The following is a 17,946-nucleotide window of genomic DNA, read 5'->3' on the forward strand; positions in this document are numbered from 1 at the left end:
ACAACGAGTTCTGAACAAGTGCTGAGCTCAAAGAAACAGATTTGAGTGCTAAAACTAAAAAGCTGGCTAGTTGCAAGGGAAAATTTGAAGAGCAGACTTTATGGCGCCAGGAATAGTTTAACCCTAGTTAAGTGGGGGGGGGGGCTCAGGAGCCCACAAACAGTCCTGGACACAGCAAATCCATATCTGGAGAAGACCTGTCAAAGGAAAGAGGGGAAAGCAAGCTTAGAATTTTTTTTTTCAGTAAATTTTTTTTTCCAGTAAAGTGGAAATGGAGAAAGCTGGAACAGAAGTTAATTCAACATTAAAAATCTGAGTGGGTTGGCCTTCACAAATGTTCTCTATTAGATTGAATGAACTAATGACACTAGACTGGAAGAAGTGTCACAGATCAAATATACAGTATGGGCAGGCAACTGCAAAACCACCAAGTATGAGAACACCACAACACTAGGGAGGTTGGGTGAGAAAAATTACAGTTCCTAGCTATAGCCACTAAATGAAAGTTTTAAAAAGATCAAGGAGCAAGCAGACTCTAGAGAATGCTTTTAACTGTAAAGAGACAATCATAGTAATGTGCACTATTACGGTTCCTAGCTGTAGAACACAGAAACCTCAAAAACTCAAAAATGCACAGGAAAGCTCGGATAGAGCACTCACAAACAGAAAATATAACTCTCAGTGTGAAAAAGCAGTTTACAGTTAAGTAATTCAGTAAACATGCAATTAGAGTAATGAAACAGTATCTAGCAATGAAAAATACAGTTAAAACAGTACATAAATGCAGTGAAACAATAAAAAAAGTTTTATAACAGTGCAAAATGTAGTAGATCAACTGTATAGCACAATTATAAGCATTTCAGAAGTGCAGTTCAGTGAAATAAGTGTAAGAAATAACTTATCCTGCTCTTGGAATCTTAAGGAATTTCTGCTTAGTTTCAGTAATTGAATACAATCCACAGCCTGATAATTACAAGCACAACCTTTTCAAGACACAGGGTTTATATACCAGTAAGGATGGAAGAGTTAGAAGATCAAATTACTACTCAGCCCCTGCTGTTACCCAATCACTCGTACTACAGAAGGTCAGGAGGACTTGTTACTCTCAATAATAATGAAGACAGCCTATCTGCAGAAAATGGCTGCCAGAAACACAGGAAACTCAAACAAAACTACCAGGCCTAGACAACAGGCCTCTATCAAGATTATACCACCTGAGCAGAACACAGAAACCTCACTTTAAAAGCATAGAAAGAACACTCACAAAGAGAAAATACAAGTCTCAGTATGAAAAAGCAATTTAATACAATTTAGTAATTAAATAAAAATGCAATGATAGTAAGGCACACTATTACAGTTCCTAGCTGTAGCCACTAAATGAAAGTTTTAAACAGGTCAAGGAGCAAGCAAACTCTAGAGAATGCTTTTAACTGTAAACAGACAATTATAGTAATGCACACTATTACAGTTCCTAGCTGTAGAACACAGAAAACTCAAAAAATCAAAAATGTACAGAAAAGCTCAGATAGAGCACTCACAAACAGAAAATACAACTCTCAGTATGAAAAAGCAGTTTACAGTTAAGTAATTCAGTAAACATGCAATTAGAGTAATGAAACAGTATCTAGCAATGAAAAATACAGTTACAACAGTATAAAATAGTACATAAATGCAGTAAAACAATAAAAAAGCTTTATAACTGTGCAAAATGTAGTAGATCAACTGTATAGCACAATTATAAGCATTTCAGAAGTGCAGTTCAGTGAAATAAGTGTAAGAAATAACTTATCCTGCTCTTGGAATCTTAAGGAATTTCCGCTTAGTTTCAGTAATGAAATACAATCCACAGCTTGATAAATACAAGGCTTTCAGGAGTGGCCACAGTGTCATCAAATAAATATAAGTACTCTCAGAGGTTAAAATATTATCTTAAAGACCAGCCACAATGAAATGTTTAAATATATTTAATAATAAATAATAAAATAACACAAAAAGACTAAATATCTATTTACAATAAACACCATAGTTTCAATCACAGGAAATATTAAAAATAACACAGATGGAAATGTTCACACAGATACAGAAAAATAATACTTAACCAATATCACTATATTTCCTGACTAATCTAAAGGATTACTTTTTCCTATGTACTTAATAAGCCAAGGCAAGATGAAGTGAGTAAGTGATCCTTCTTTGTCAGGTTTCAAAAAGAGACTGCCCTAAGATTTCTGTCTCATCAAGTGTTAAGGCATCATTTCAGTGCTGGATTACAAAATAATATCACACACTGACTCTGGTTTCCCACACTACCCCCTTTACTAGAAACTGAGCAAGAGTCTAGCATGTGTCATCATACACACATATAAATCTTTACTAAGATATGTTATCACATCTGGAAGCTATAAAACCATTTAAAATTTTTCCACCCTTCTGGGTTAGGAATTAGTGCACCCTAAATGTCAATACAGTAGGCTTCCTAGTCTTGGTTTACACAGACATTTTGACTCTGGCTGCAATCAGAACTGTAAGATACAATCTTTATGGCTTAAGCCAAGTAATTTAATTTCAGACTATTTTTCAAAGCTGGAATGAGATTCTCTTTTGTTTCAGTAGTCTCTGTTGTGATATGTTAATTTCAACAGTTACAATACAGTCTGACATATACAGTGGATAATGAGACCACAATAAATTATTTCAAAACTTTTCCCACCTTTAATATGACCTAAAACCTGTACAATTCAATTGAAAAAGAAACAAATCTGATAGGGGAAAATATAAAAAATAAAAAACGTACAATAAGCTGGTTGCATAAGTGTGCACACCTTTAAACTAATACTTTGTTGAAGCACCTTTTGATATAATTACAGCATTCAGTCTTCTAGGGTAGGAGTCTATCAGCATGGCACATCTTGACTTGATAATATTTGCCCAGTCTTCCTTGCAAAAGCACTCCAAATCTGTCAGATTGTGAGGGCATCTCTTGTGCACAGCCCTCTTCAGGTCACCCCACAGATTTGCTATTGGGTTTAGGTCCAGGCTCTAGCTGGGCCATTCCAAAACTTTAATTTTCTTCTGGTGAAGCCATTCTTTTGTTGATTTGGATGTGTGCTTGGGGTCATTGTCATGTTGAAAGGTGAAATTTCTCTTCATCTTCAGCTTTCTAGCAGATGCCTGATGGTTTTGGGCCAAAAGTGACTGGTATTTGGAACTGTTCATAATTCCCTTCACCTTGACTAAAGCCCCAGTTCCAGATGAAGAAAAGCAATCCCAAAGCATGATACTGCTACCACCATGCTTCACTGTGAGGATGGTGTTCTTTTGGTGATGTGGAGTGTTGTATTCGCACCAAACGTACCTTTTGGAATTGTGGCCAAAAAGTTCAACCTTGGTCTCAACAGACCATAACACATTTTCCCAGATGCTTTTTGGAGACTTCATATATTGTTTAGCAAATTGTAGCTGGGCCTGAATGTTTTTCTGTGTAAGAAAAGGCTTCTGTCTTGCAACCCTACCCCATAGCCCAGACATATGGAGAATACGGGAGATTGTTGTCACATGTAGTACACAAGTACTTGCCAGAAACTCCTGCAACTCCTTCAGTGTTGCTGTAGGTCTCTTGGCAGCTTCCCTAACCAGTTTTTGTCTTGTTTTTTCATCAATTTTGGAGGGACGTCCAGTTTTTTGAAACATCACAGTTGTCCCATATTTTCTCCACTTTCTGAGGATTGTCTTGACTGTGTTCCATGGTATATCCAATGCTGTGAAATTTTTTTGTACCCTTCTCCTGACTGATACCTTTCAATGATGAGATCCCTTTAATACTTTGTAAGCTCTCTGCAAACCATGGCTTTTGCTGTATCAGGCAATGAAGTAAATATCAGGAAAATCATACTAGGACAGCTGAGCTTTATTTTGGGTTAATCAGAGTCTCTTTAATTGATGGCAGGTGTGTACCCAAGAAGACTGAATGCTGTAATTAAATCAAAAAGTGCTTCAACAAAGTTTTAGTTTAAGGGTGTGCACACTTATGCAACCAGCTTATTTTATGTTTTTTATTTTTTATATTTTCCCCTAACGGATTTGTTTGTTTTTCAATTGAATCACACAGGGTATAGGCCACATTAAAGGTGGGAAAAGTTTTGAAATGATTTATTGTGGTCTCATTTTTTATATCACAAAAACCTGGCATTTTTAACAGGGATGTGTAAACTTTTTATATCCACTGTAGGTGCATTTCTTTTCTGTCCATCAGGGCCCACTCTTGGTACATTTTTTAACACAAGCAACTTTAAAAATACATTTTCAACACAAGCACATGTACAAATCAGTTTGATATACAAATGACATATAATTCTTTACAAAACTTCAGCTAGCTGTGATGGCATATGTTACACATCCACTGCCTTACTTCTCCTGCCATAGCTGACAGTCCTTCACATCATCACATCTCTCCCCCCTTTGAAGACTCAGGCTAGCTTTGAAAGTGACCCTTGAGAAACATGGCTTGAGAGTCATGAGTCTGTCTGGGAACGCATTACCCCATACGCTGTCTTGAGAGCCCATCTGCATTGGCATTGCTGAACCCACTACGATGCTGCACTGTCATATTATATGCTTGCAACCTATGCTCCACCTTAATAACTTGACATTTTGCTGGCTGGCTTGATGTAGCCATGTTAAGGGATTGTGAACTGTAACTACAGTGACATTTCTTCCATACAAATAGGGTTGAAGTTTATGCAGTGCCCACTTATATGGCTAGACATTCCTTTTCTACTGCTGCATAATATTCCTCCATAGGTTGGAGTCTACTGCTGAGATATTCAACTGGGTGCTCTTTTTCCTCTGAGGAAACATGGCTGAGTACAGTCCCCACCCCATGGTTTGAAGCATTCACCTGCACAACAAATTATTTGCTGTAATCTGGACTGGCTAACATAGTGGGTCTCCCAAAGCCCCTTTAAGCTTTTGGAATGCCTGCTCACAGGCTGCGGTCCACTCTACCTTATCTGGCCTGTTTTTCCTCATCAGGTCTGTGAGGAGAGCAGCTATTGTACTATAATTGGGACCGAGCTTTCTATAGAACCCTGCTGCCCCCAAGAAATCCTTACCTGCTTTTTGGTAAAAGGGGCAGGCCACACTTGAATAGCTTTTACTTTGGCAGGTTCTGGCTTGATCTTACCCCTCTCCAATCTATGTCCCAGGTAGAAGACCTCTGATATACCAACCTGACACTTATTGGGGTTAATGGTAAACTCTGCTGTTTACAGTCTGCCCAGGACCTCCCTGACATGCAGAATGTGTTCTTGCTAGGAATGACTGTAGATAGTGATATCAACCAGGTAAGCAAGAGCATAATCTCCTGCTAGCATACAATCTACCCAGTTGCTGGGGCATTTTCCATCCCAAAATTCATCTTCATGAACTTTTATCATCTGAAAGGAGTAACAAAAGATTACCTCTCTTTAGTAGTGGGAGTCAAGGGCACCTGCCAGTAGCCCTTGGTCAGATCAATAGTGGTCAGATACTTAGCCCTACCCAGCTGCTCTAAGGCTTCATCTGCCTAGGGATGGGTTAAGCATCTGACTCAGTGCGAGTATTTAGTTTTCTCTAGTTCACACAAAACCTGGTGCTGCCATCTTTCTTTGGTAACAGCACCACTGGGGAGGCCCAAGGACTGCTGGACTCCTGGATTACCCCCAGTTCCAACATTTCCTGTATCTCTTCCCTCAGAGTCTGTCTGACTCACTCAGTGACCCTGTAAGGGGTGTGCTTGATAGGATTTTGTTGTCCTGTATCCACATGGTGCTGCACCATGTGGATGCACCCAGGTTTCCCAGTGAACGTGCCCCCAAACCTCTATAACACTACTCAGAATTCTCAAAACTGGGTAGGGGATAACCGCTGGGACATTGCTACCCCTTCCACTGAGGTGTCAGTCCGAGCCTCACTGAGGAGATCAGTCACCAGATCTCCCTGAGACAACTCCTGCCATCCACTGCAAATATTCAGCACCAGGGCTTCCCTTTCAAAGTAACACTTTGTTATGTTAACATTGTGCCACTGCCTCCTACCTAGCAGATGTACCATGTAGTTAAGATCACTGACCGTCCCTACCACTTTGAAGGGTCCCCCCCAAACTGCCTGCAGTTTATTGCATCTGACAGGAATGAGAACCATAACCTGCTGTCCCACAGCACACTGTCAGGCTCGAGCATTCCTGTTATACCAGACCTTTTTTTGCTGTTGGGCTCCTGCCAGGTTCTGCTGGACCAAGCCCATGAGCTCCCTAAGCCTTGTCCTGATGCTTAGGACATATGCCACAACAGACTCCTTGTGGGATTCACACTCTCCCTCCCACTCATCACAAATCAAATCTAAAGGCCCCCTTACCCTATGCCCATACAACAACTCAAAGGGTGAAAAACCTGTGGATTCCTGGAGTACCTCTCTGTATGCAAACAGCAGATGGGGCAAATATTTGTCCCACTCTTTCTTAAACTGGTCTGCAAATGCCTGTAGCATGGTCTTTAGTGTAGAGTTTTAACGTCTCCACAAGCCATTAGTCTGGGGGAGGTAGGGGGTGGTCTATATGAGTCTACCTCACTTTGCTGAAATTCCACATCATCGAAATGCAGTTCATAACCATGTAAAATATAGAAATCCCATTTCATTGAAACAGTGGAACAATGTAGATCTTCCCAGGTTAAGTAACCTGTTGTGCGAGATGATGAACTTTGCCCTTTTCTAAACTGTAGTGCAATCTCAGAGTTGGTATGTTTAGTTGGGGGTGTGGGTGGCTTAGGGATGGTGCAGTTTAGGGTTTTTTTTGGGGGGGTGACTGGTTACTTACTATGGGTAGATCTTCATTGCTCCACTGGTTTGATGAAGTGGGATTTTGATATTCTGCATGTCGAACTGCGATTTGATGATGTGGGATGTCAGGTAAATCTGTCTTTAGGTGCTTCACCTCACAGCGGTCCCACAGACAAACCAGCAGGTCTGACATTAAATTGGTACCTCTGTTAGTCAGTATTTCTCCCGGGAAACCTACCCAGCTGAAATCTCTAACAAAGCATTTGCCACATTGTCTGCTTCGATGGAGGACAGAACCACCACCTCATTGTATCTAGTAGCATAATCTACTACCACTATGATATATTTCTTCCCTGTGGAACTTGGGGTATTCAGAGGCCCCACAATATCCATAGCTACCCTCTGAAACAGCTCCTCAAGCACAGGCAAAGGCATCAAAGAAGCTTTGACCTTGTCTCCTGTATTGCCTACTTTTTGGCACTACTCACAGGACCTGCAGCACCCTGTTTAAATACCTTGCAATCCCAGGTCAATAAATGTTCTGCATGATATGTGTTGTGGTATGCTCTATGCCCATATGACCTGAAAAAGGAATGTCATGGGCTATGGCTAGAAGTGCCAGATGGTAGCCTGTGTGTTACCTCACCCTCACCCTCTGGCCCTCGCTCAGGGTTCCAGTCCGTATGCAATAACCTTTTGTTCCAGTATACAGACTCGAGACAAGACCTTTTCCTTGAGTATCAGGTGCCTCCTAAGCTACCTCCCTCAACCCTCTTAGTGTAGGGTCCGAGACGTGAGCCTGTCTCAACTTTACCTTTGTGACCTTACACAGCTCCCCTTCCCAAGGAAGTCTGGTATCCTCTTACAGCAGTGCCTCACTGTCAGCCTGGGTACTACCACTCACCTCTTCCCTTGCAGTCACCATGTCCAAGGAAACATCAGTACCTACCAACAGCTGTGGCTCACCTTCAGGCTCACTGATACAGGGTATCACCCTCCCTGAAATAGCCACCTCACCAGCCGTGGCATCAGGTGTGACGTCTGTCTTGGTCTCCCCCAGGCTACCAGTCCAAAATGCCTGTCTCCAAGTCTGACTGAATGTAACTGCAAGCACACAAGGTACTACATTATCAGAATCATTCCCTACAATGCCATCTGCAGGGATATCCTCAAACACACCAACTTATTTGCTTCCGTTTCCATCCTCCCAGTCAAGGTGAACCATGGCCAAATGTATTTGGAATAGTGGCCTTCCTAAAACTCTGACTGAAGTGGATTGCCCAAGGAAGAACTGCTTGTCTTTAACCACTGCAAGCTTCAGAATGGTTATATCAGAGGCTATCTCTCTCTTAGCAGTGGTCTGTTTTCCATCCACTAAGATAGGATACAAACTCCGATGATAGTCTGGTACCCCTGTTGTCTCCAGACAACTTACCACTGGCATTCTGTTATTCCCACTTTCTGGCTCCCCCACCTTTTGTTCCTTATCCTTGCATCTGTGGACATCTGTATGCTAAATGGCCCTACTGGTTACATTTAAAACATCTAACCCTTGATGCTGGCCATGTACCTGAAGTAGTGGACTCTGTTGCAGTAGTTTAGGCTGCCCACTATGGGTTCCCTTATATCCATATGGAGCACTGGGTTTCCCCTTCTTGTGCAGTGATGCCCTGCTTGCTAAGTAGAGAGACCCCTTTTTTCCCAGCTCATTTGCAGAGTTGCACTCCTGATCTAGCAACTAGATTATCATGTCTTCAGGTAAAGTGTTAAGGGCTTGTAGCCTCACCAAAAGGTCTGCCAGCCTTTCACAAGTGGTATCCAGACAGCCACTCACCCACCTATGAAAATAAGTGCTTAACTCACCAGTATGATCGCATACACTTTCATATGCCTTGCGTCTATGCTCATGAAACTTTTTTTTCTGTAAGCTTCAGGTGTTAACTTAAATTATTCCAATAAACATTGCTTAACTTTATCATAGTTTAAACAATCGGTAGCAGACAATTTAGGAACAGCAGTTACAGCTTTACCATGGAGTAAGGTGTTGAGGAACTGTACTCAGAGCCCTTGGTCAACATTATACTGTTTACATACTCTTTCAAATATATGAATACATCTGTCAAAATTAACCGGCGGTAAACTGTGGAAGCAATTACTGACCTTCATTGCTTCTGGGGTTCGGTTATTCCCTTCCCCAGTACCTCCGTGACCTTGATGGGAAGTCAGCATCTCCCTCTCATGTTGGTGCTGTTTCTCATTTTCTTCGACCTCCTTCCCCATTACCTCCGTAACCTTGATGGGAAGTCAGCATCTCCCTCTCATGTTGCTGCTGTTTCTCATTTTCTTCGACCTCCAAACAGCCCAATCTCTCTGTTGATTCTAATTCCATATGTTTTGCCTGCTGAAGTCTGTCCACTAATTCTAGTTCCAAACATTTGGCCTCCAGTTCAAGTCTCTTTAACTCCAGATGGGTTTTAAGTTTTCTGAGCAAAAGGTGAACTGTCTTGTTTCTGAGGGCTGCAAATCCCCATCACCAGAGTGGTTATCCTTCTAGTTGCTGGTCTGGGTTACAGCTGTGACTAATGCCAAAATCATTTCCTCTTTAGTCAGATTGCCATGTACCAGTCCTGTGGCTTTACACATCTTGGCCAACTGGTTCTTTGTCAGCTTGCCATAATACTGTGCTGACATCTTTGCCTGCTTTCCCTGACTAAACTAAACTAACAAAAAAAAAATGTTGTAAAAATTAAACTCTGTATGTTTACCTTGTGGCTGCTGAGAGTACACACACCTTCAGTGACAACTGCCTACAGACTGTAGAAGTTCAACTAATATCTACACCACTTCTCGCCAATATGTGACATCCCTCCTCTGGGCCAGTAATCAAGGAGCCTTAGTCCTCACCACTGACACCAGTGAGGGACGTTTTGGAAACAAAAATAGATACACATAGTGTTTCTAGATGCAGCTGTCTGCATAAGCACAATTTCTCTTAAGAGTACACAGGGAAAACACTCCTGTCCTGGGGCAATTTTTTGCTCTTATCCAGTTTTCTTTTGATAAACGTGTCAATACATATATCTGGGTTCCCATAAAATACATTTGTGTCTGCCATTTGCTGTTGACATAGATGAATGACATAACTAAATCCTACACATTATAAAGAATTACTTGTTGTCTTATGTATTGATTGTATCAGAATACTAAACAGTACCACTGCAAACATTGACAGCAGGTTGACCACACCATACACTGCTTATGTTTTGTGATTGGAATATCACATATGCAGGCTAATCAGGACAGCAGCAGAAGTAGGTTGGGACTGTACGATACATCTTGAAAGATGACCCTTAACATGCATGCCACAGGGCCATAATGGTAAAACAGGAACTCCATCTTACTGATGTATGACTATTGTGTTTTTGCATGGTAGACCAATGGTATAGTGACAAATGTAGAGATAGTATGCACAATAACAGGTAGATGTTGGCACTGTGCAAGGACTGATAGTAATGAGGAGGCACACATATCTGGATCACAGTTAGATGACATTGTGGCACTATTTGACTTCAACCTGGGTGGAAAGCTACCCACACAGTAGGGTGAAGGTGAGCTATCACTCACAGATGACCCTGAGGCTGTACACTATGAGAGCTCATCATCTCCACAGGGGTGGCTCCCCTGTGGTTGTAAACATCAGTGAAGTTTCTCCTGTGGCTACAGTAACAAATAAGTGCACAACAGCAGCTGATGTCAGTACTGACACCATATCATAGCCTTGTACAGGTGACCGATGGTGTCCCACATTGCAGGTGACCCCTGACGTGCAGATATCATTCAAATGAATCACCAGATATGCTAGATTATCATCCAGGTGCAGTCAGCAGCTACTCAGTCAGTCATGGAGCTGACTACTGTGTTGCATAGCATTTTTGATGGTGTTGCCCAGCACTGCCAGCTGCTCTGTGATGACATAAGGACAAGAGAAACAATAATGATTGATCTGATGAGCCTATTGTGGCACAGACCTTCTGCATCAACATCTCCATACGGAGGATTTCCAGTGCCATCATCACTGCGAAACTGGAAAAGCTGTCCAAGACTGGGTAGGGTGCTTCCTGGCATGGTCAGGTAAGGTGGACATTGTAGATGCATAGTCCTTACCTATGTCAGGCAGTTTACAACAGTCTGCCACTCATGGGTGTGGGTAATAACAGTACCCAGCCTCCTTTGTCAGGACACCTTGCCATCAGATTTCATCTGGGTCACAGTTTTGCAGTTTCACACATTCCTGTCATGGAAGTCTCCAAGTCCTAATGTAGCACACCAATCAAGTGACCTCAGGTGACAGTCACATATTGTTACACCAACCACATTGCAAACATATGTAATTCCTAACATAGAATACCATTCACCTCAAGACAGTGTCTCCATCTACTGTGCCATGCTCCCCGACTAAGTACATGTGGACAGACGTGTGTCATTGTGTCCCTATCCAACTTTGCTTAAGATGGCAATATAGTTCTCCCTCTTGTATGATATATATGGAAATATCTGATGCACAGTGTGGCATGACCGCACACTGACCAGCAACGCCAGTTATTATCGTTGCACTCATAAGGACGCATAGTTTTAAATTTAACATTACTACAGCACATGCACTGCCATGCCATTTTTTTTTGTAATTTGTTTTACTTCATGACTATAAAAACCCATTAATTGTATTTGCAGCACCCAGGCCTCCATTGAAAATGGGTCTCTGGCCCAGTGGACTTTCCCAATTACCAAATGTCAATAAATAAATGCACTGTCTGAGGGGGGTGTCCCATTGCTCCTGTTCTGCCTCACTCTGATCAGACAATGGAGTCATTGTGCCTTCTGGGATGGCTGCATGTACGCATAATCCAAATGTATCAATATCATAGAGCTACCCTGCCTGTTTCCTCATCAGCACATTATATGGAATGCAACACACTAGGAATTTTCTACTTGCTGTGGTAAGTTCATACGGGAGTACTCCTCCCAGATATATCAGGACAGCAGAAGGAGACATTGAGCAGGCAGAACACATGCTCAGCAATGTTGGGAGTTTGTGCATGCAAGATGTCTGGGGAGGTATTCTATTTAGAAACACTATAATTGCACCAATATACATTGTCATTATCTCCCCTGCCTGGAATTACGAACTAGATGGGCATGTGGGAAGTCACCATGCAGGAAGTAGCAATGTAGGGCACGTGTCCTGTACATGTCAGTCAAGTCTGGGTGCTGTACAGACAGATTGGTTATGATCCCTTGTGCATCTTGCAATACTTGGCAGATCAGAGAATGGTAGCCTTCCTGTTTACAGACTTTTATGATTGTGGGCTAGGTAGAGCTTTCATTGGTACATGTGTGAGTCTGCAGCACCCTGTTCCTCAGGGTGTCATGTGATTTAGCAGAAGGTAGTTATGTTGCTTGCGCTTTCCAGTGATGTGCTAGAAAACCATATAGACTTATCCATAAGTAGAAACAACTCTGAGGAACTGGCTTATTATTCAAGAGACAGAGGCCTGTAAAATATCCATTGTTGGCCCCTGTAGGTAGAATAGAAAGAGGTATACATATTTTGGTTTCTACATATTCCTACAGATTCTGTGTATGGATGATATGTCATCCAAGGCTCATACTGTATCCCAGTCTACTTGCAATGGTTCAATAATTTCCTGGTCAATGCAATTGTGTTATGTCAGCAGTTACTTGTACCACTTTGTTTGGTGCCAGATGCCACCTCAGTCATATCGGTGGAAAGCTGCATTGCTAATTGTTAATGTTTTTGTTTTAGGACTGGTGCTATTACTCCTAGATTTCTTGCTGTCTTAATTTTGGGTATTTTTAGTGTGCTTTACTGTTTTAAACTCAGGTGTATATCGGTGTGAAATTTCCCTCTATGAATCGCTACTGTACTCACTTAGTATACACTTGTATATCATCATGGACTCATTTCCCTATCCAGTTGCATTTATGTGTCATTTTACATTAATTTGCCTTTATGTTCTGCAGCACATTTGTGCTCCGTGCATTGTTCCACTACATTGTACTACAAGCTGGTACTGACCTCTGTGAAGCTGATTATCATTTGACCATGCAAAGTCTATGAATCCCAGCCCAAGTCTCAAACTGACAGCACTTACATATGACAGCAGACAAACTTTGTAACACTTTTACAAACCACTACAGATACTTAAGTAGAAGTAAAAAGAAACTGAAGAAGCACTTTGAATGGAACGTAAATGTGCAATCTGAAATTTAAATATTCAAAAAATCAGAACAGCAGCAACATGAAGACAGGAAAGATGCTGTACAAAATAAAAATCATGAGAAAGAATTGAAAAAAATTACATAGAAACACAAGTTTTGTAAAGTGTACTTAGAAGTGATGCACAGGAAAGCAGAACAAGATATGATGCCATGTGTTTAATTCAACCAGAGATACAGAAGGTGATAAGGAAGAAACATGTACATGCAGCTCACATGAGTATACTATTACTAAAACAAACTGTGTACAGTGCAAACAAGCAAATTTAACAACAAATATGCAAATGCATATTATGACGAAGGAGACTAAGACAATGTATGGAAACTGCAAAGGTAGTGCCTACACAATACATTATCTAAAAGGTGAAATATACAAAATACGTAATAAATTAAAACAGTTCATAAAAGTCTGGTATAGTATAGGGAAACATCGACAACAATATGCAGTACAAAGAAATATAATATGTCACAGAAGAAAAACAGAAAACTAAAAAACACTATATGTACACTAGCAGATGAAACTGAATAAGATCAAAATTCTCATAGTGAGAAAGAGGAGACAAATGAGACCTATGTATAAGTGACACCCAAGGCAGAGAAGGTAGTCACAATAGAAGTAACTGTAAGAATAATGAATAAAATAAATAATGGTAATAGACTCAATAACATCTATAAATACTTTAAATGACTGCATTTTGGATTGCTGGCACCAAAGCCATGTTTGTAAGCTGCAGTAACAAGTGTCTGCATGTAGTTCAGTCAAGCTGTAACTGAAAATAAGGATATTCTGAAGTTTGAATAAATGCGCATTTAAAACAACAAAAACATTATTTGTCTGAGAAGGAAAATGATCACCATTACTAAGCTGTCTAACTGCAAAGAAAATCGAGTAGAATTGGACTATAATCCATTGCTAAATTATCAGGCACCCTATGCAGATCCCCAAACAAGTACCTGGTCAACTCAACGTCGAGAACTGAGGAGCAAAGGAATAATAATAAATCTTTTGAAAAATAAAGAACAAAAGAAGGCAAAGAAAAAAGCTCCAGCAAGTTGCTTGCTATAGTTAAGCACCACACACACTGCTTCAGCCTCAAATGCATTATCAGCATTCATTTATGAGTTCACAAATATCGGTACTGCAATCCCCCATCATCAGCACCTGTGGATTGTGCTCCTGAGAGTTTGCAGTTGGGACAGCTTTCCCCTTCACCTCCATCCTAGTTGTAGGTGTGAGAACAGTAGTAATAAAGCTAACATATTACTGTAATACAAAGATTTATTGGAAACTATAGGTAACCTAATGTATAGTTATGTATAATTAAATTCTTTATTGACATTAGTGTAACACCTATATCTCAACCACAAAAGAGAGCGCCATATAATTTTAGGCAAAAAGTAGAATGGGAATTGAAACATTCAGAAGGGAAGAATATAACAAAGCTCATGATTAGGATATTGACCATTGGCAAACCACCAGTGCTCTCTGTCAACCCAATAAAGTCTATACCTGCATAAATTTGATTGGGTAAGTTAAACAATAAAAAGAGAAAAGCAAATTGTACAAGCCACATTTGAAATGTTTATGTACTGAAATGGGCAAATATCTTCAGTAACCCTGATTTTACATCAAGCTGTCATAAATTAGAGCTGCACCTATATGGCTGAAGCATGACTGCTCTCAGCATCGATATACATGACTGTAATATAGAGACTTTTGAAAACTTCATACAAGAGGTAATGCAAGGAAGATAGAATGTAAATAGCAATGTCATAATTATATGCTGAAAATATTAAAAGAACAGAACAAGGCAGTTTGTCATAATGGTTAAGTTGTTTACCTCACAGGTACAAGGTTTGATTCTCACCTTTGAAAGTGAAATTGGTTTATAGGTTCATAGGTAGGCACTAGGGTATCGGCCCTAGGGAATATATAAGCCTAGCCAAAAAAGTACCCTGGCTTTTGCCACCCAAGAAAATTATTTTCCTGTGCCCCTGTCAAGCAGAGTCACAGAGGTGATCCCCAGGGTGAATTCCCTATTTCCCATCCAATCATCAAGATTTTTCTTGAAGAGTGCTAATGAGGAGCTTTGTTTGACATAGATAGGTAGTTTGTTCCAGAGTATGGGAAGTCTCTGGGACAGGAATCTGTCCCTTCAGCATGTTCTGTTTATTATGGTGACAAGGTTTAGGTCCCTAGAGCATGTAGCTCGGAGGGATTGGGATTTCTTTAAGTGGAGCATGTCCAACAGTTCTGGGGTTGACATGGTTTTGTATGGTAGGCAGAGATCGCCTCTGAGTAGGCGATATGCGACGGCCTGTGTAGGGCATCTGTTTGAGGCCAGTGATCCTCTTTGTGAGGTATTTCTGTGGCCTTTCCAGTTGTTGTAGATGTCGTGTGAGGTACATACCAAAAGGGGCATTGTACTCTATTATGAGAGATGAGCAGAGGGGAACAATGACCTCTTTTTTCCTGGATGAGAAACCTTTTGTGATGAGGTGTGCCACATAGAAGGATTTCCTGACTACTGTGGCAATGTGATTATCAAAGGAGAGACTACTGTCCACCTGTGTCCCAAGGACTCTTATCACACTTTCAGTGTTAAGTAGACTACCACCTATGTGGTAGCTCATGGGTGCAGAGTTTTTACCAAAGGGGATGACAGTACACTTTTTGGCATTGAGCTTGAGGCCATGGCTTTGACACCAGGCATCTCTCTTAGTGAGGCCCTTTTGTAGGATGACCACATCATTAGGAGTTTCAATTATGGCTCCTAGTTTGCAGTCATCTGTGAACTTCATTAGCCAAAGACCTTCTGTGTTAGCCTGTGCTTCAGAAAAGTAGATACCAAACAGGAGAGGACCCAGGACTGAACCCTGTGGTACTCCACTTGTCACTGGTCTGTAACCAGATTTGGAGTCTGCTACATTCACTGTGTGGGTTCTGCCAGTGAGCCAGTTGGCAACCCATCTTGTGATATAGGGATTTATACCTAGTTTAGTGAGTTTATCTATAATTCCAGAGTGGGGAATGGTGTCAAAAGCCTTGGTGAGATCTAGATAGGCTGTGTGAACCACCTTACCCTCGTCTACGGCTTTGGTGACTGCTTCAAAGAAGTCAATCAGGTTTAGGAAACATGATCTGCCTTTTACAAACCAGAACTGGGTGGGGTCCAGAGTTTGGAGATTACCAATGTCTTTGTTTATAAGTTCCATGATGATACGTTCCATGGCCTTGCAGACTGGGCTCATTAGGCTAATGGGGCAGTAGTTCCCGGGGTTCATGGTGGCTCCCCCTTTGTGGAGTGGGATAACCATCTCTGTGCGCCATTCAGTGGGCACAAAGCCTGAGGTGAGGCTATGATTGAACATGGTGCTTAGGTGGGGTGTCAGTTCATTCTGTAGTTCATGTAGAACGCAGCCTGGGATGTTGTCAGGTCTCATGGATGCTGTGTTCTTGGCTTTGGAGAGTGTGTTTTTTACCTGTGCAGCCGTGACTACAGGAACTTTGCATTCTTCCGGTATAGAGATGGGCCCTTTAGGGGTTGGGTAAAGTTAGCACTGAACTTATCTGCTAGGATGTTGGCAATATCAATTGGTTCTGTATATTTTGTGCCACTGTGCTGTAACTCAGCAGATCTGAGTGTTGCCATTGAGATTCTTGACATAGCTATAGGATGCTTTGTGGTTGTCTTTAGAATCAGTGGCAATTTTGTTTTCATAACTAGCTTTGGAGGATTTTATGAGGGATCTCAGCTTCTTATTGAGGCTGACCAGGGAGTTCTTCTTTTTTTTCAACAGTTTCTTTCTTCTGTTGTAGAGTTTGTTTATGGCAGGGGACCACCAGATTGGCTTCAATTTTTTGGAGGATAGCATCTTGGTTCTGTTAGGGATAGCACAATCCATGCACTCGTGTAAGTGCTTATAAAGTGCATTTGTGTAGGATTCAGCAGTCGTACCTCTATTGTCCATCTGCATGGGTGTTGTGAAGTTTGCCACTTCTGTCTTAAGATGCGTGAAGTTGGCTTTGGAGAATTTTTTTTACGGTGGTTTCTATAATGGGGGTTGGGGACAGGATGTGGATGTCTAGGCTGATTAGCTTGTGGTCAGATCTGACCAACGAGGAATTGAAGTCTGGTGTGGAACACTGGTTGCCCATGTTGGTAATGACCAGGTCTAGGATATTGCTGCCCCTGGTGGGGGGGTGCATAAGCTGATCGAAGGCGTTGGAATTTATGAATTCCAGAAAATGTTGAGCAAAAGAGTTGGCACATGAGTAGTTTTCCCAGTTAATGGTGGGGTAGTTGAAATTGCCCATTATTAGGGTGTTGGGTTGTACCCTAATATTTTCCAGTGTATCCAGAAATGAAGAGTGGGAATCCTGGGACATAGTGGGGGATCTGTAGCAAGTTACAATTTGGATTGCGGTCTTTCCCAGAGTTAGTTGCACTTGGATAATCTCGATGCATTATGCTGAGCAACTAGCCTGGAGGTGTGGATATCCTAACTGAATATGGACATGCCTCCACCTTTAGTGTTTTGGCCCAGGTTAGGTGGCCGAAAGGTGTGGTATGAATTATAGCCTGATAATGCAGGGGTGTTCTCTGGAGCCTTGAACCAGGTCTCTGTCACTGCACAGATGTCGATGTTCTTCATTTTAAGGAGTGCCTCGAGTGAATGCATTTTGAGGTTTAGACTTCTAGCATTGAGTAGCATTACCCTCAGATTTTGCTTGCTTGTACCTATTGCAGTGGTGAACCTGTCTTTTGAACCTTGCCTAAAAAAGGCACTATAGGGATGGCAAGAGCCTTAGCCAGTATCTGGGATCCCAAG

Source organism: Protopterus annectens, chromosome 1.part1 (genome assembly GCF_019279795.1).
Source record: "Protopterus annectens isolate FY-2018-M chromosome 1.part1, PAN1.0, whole genome shotgun sequence".
In the NCBI taxonomy this organism is placed as follows: Eukaryota; Metazoa; Chordata; order Ceratodontiformes; family Protopteridae; genus Protopterus; species Protopterus annectens.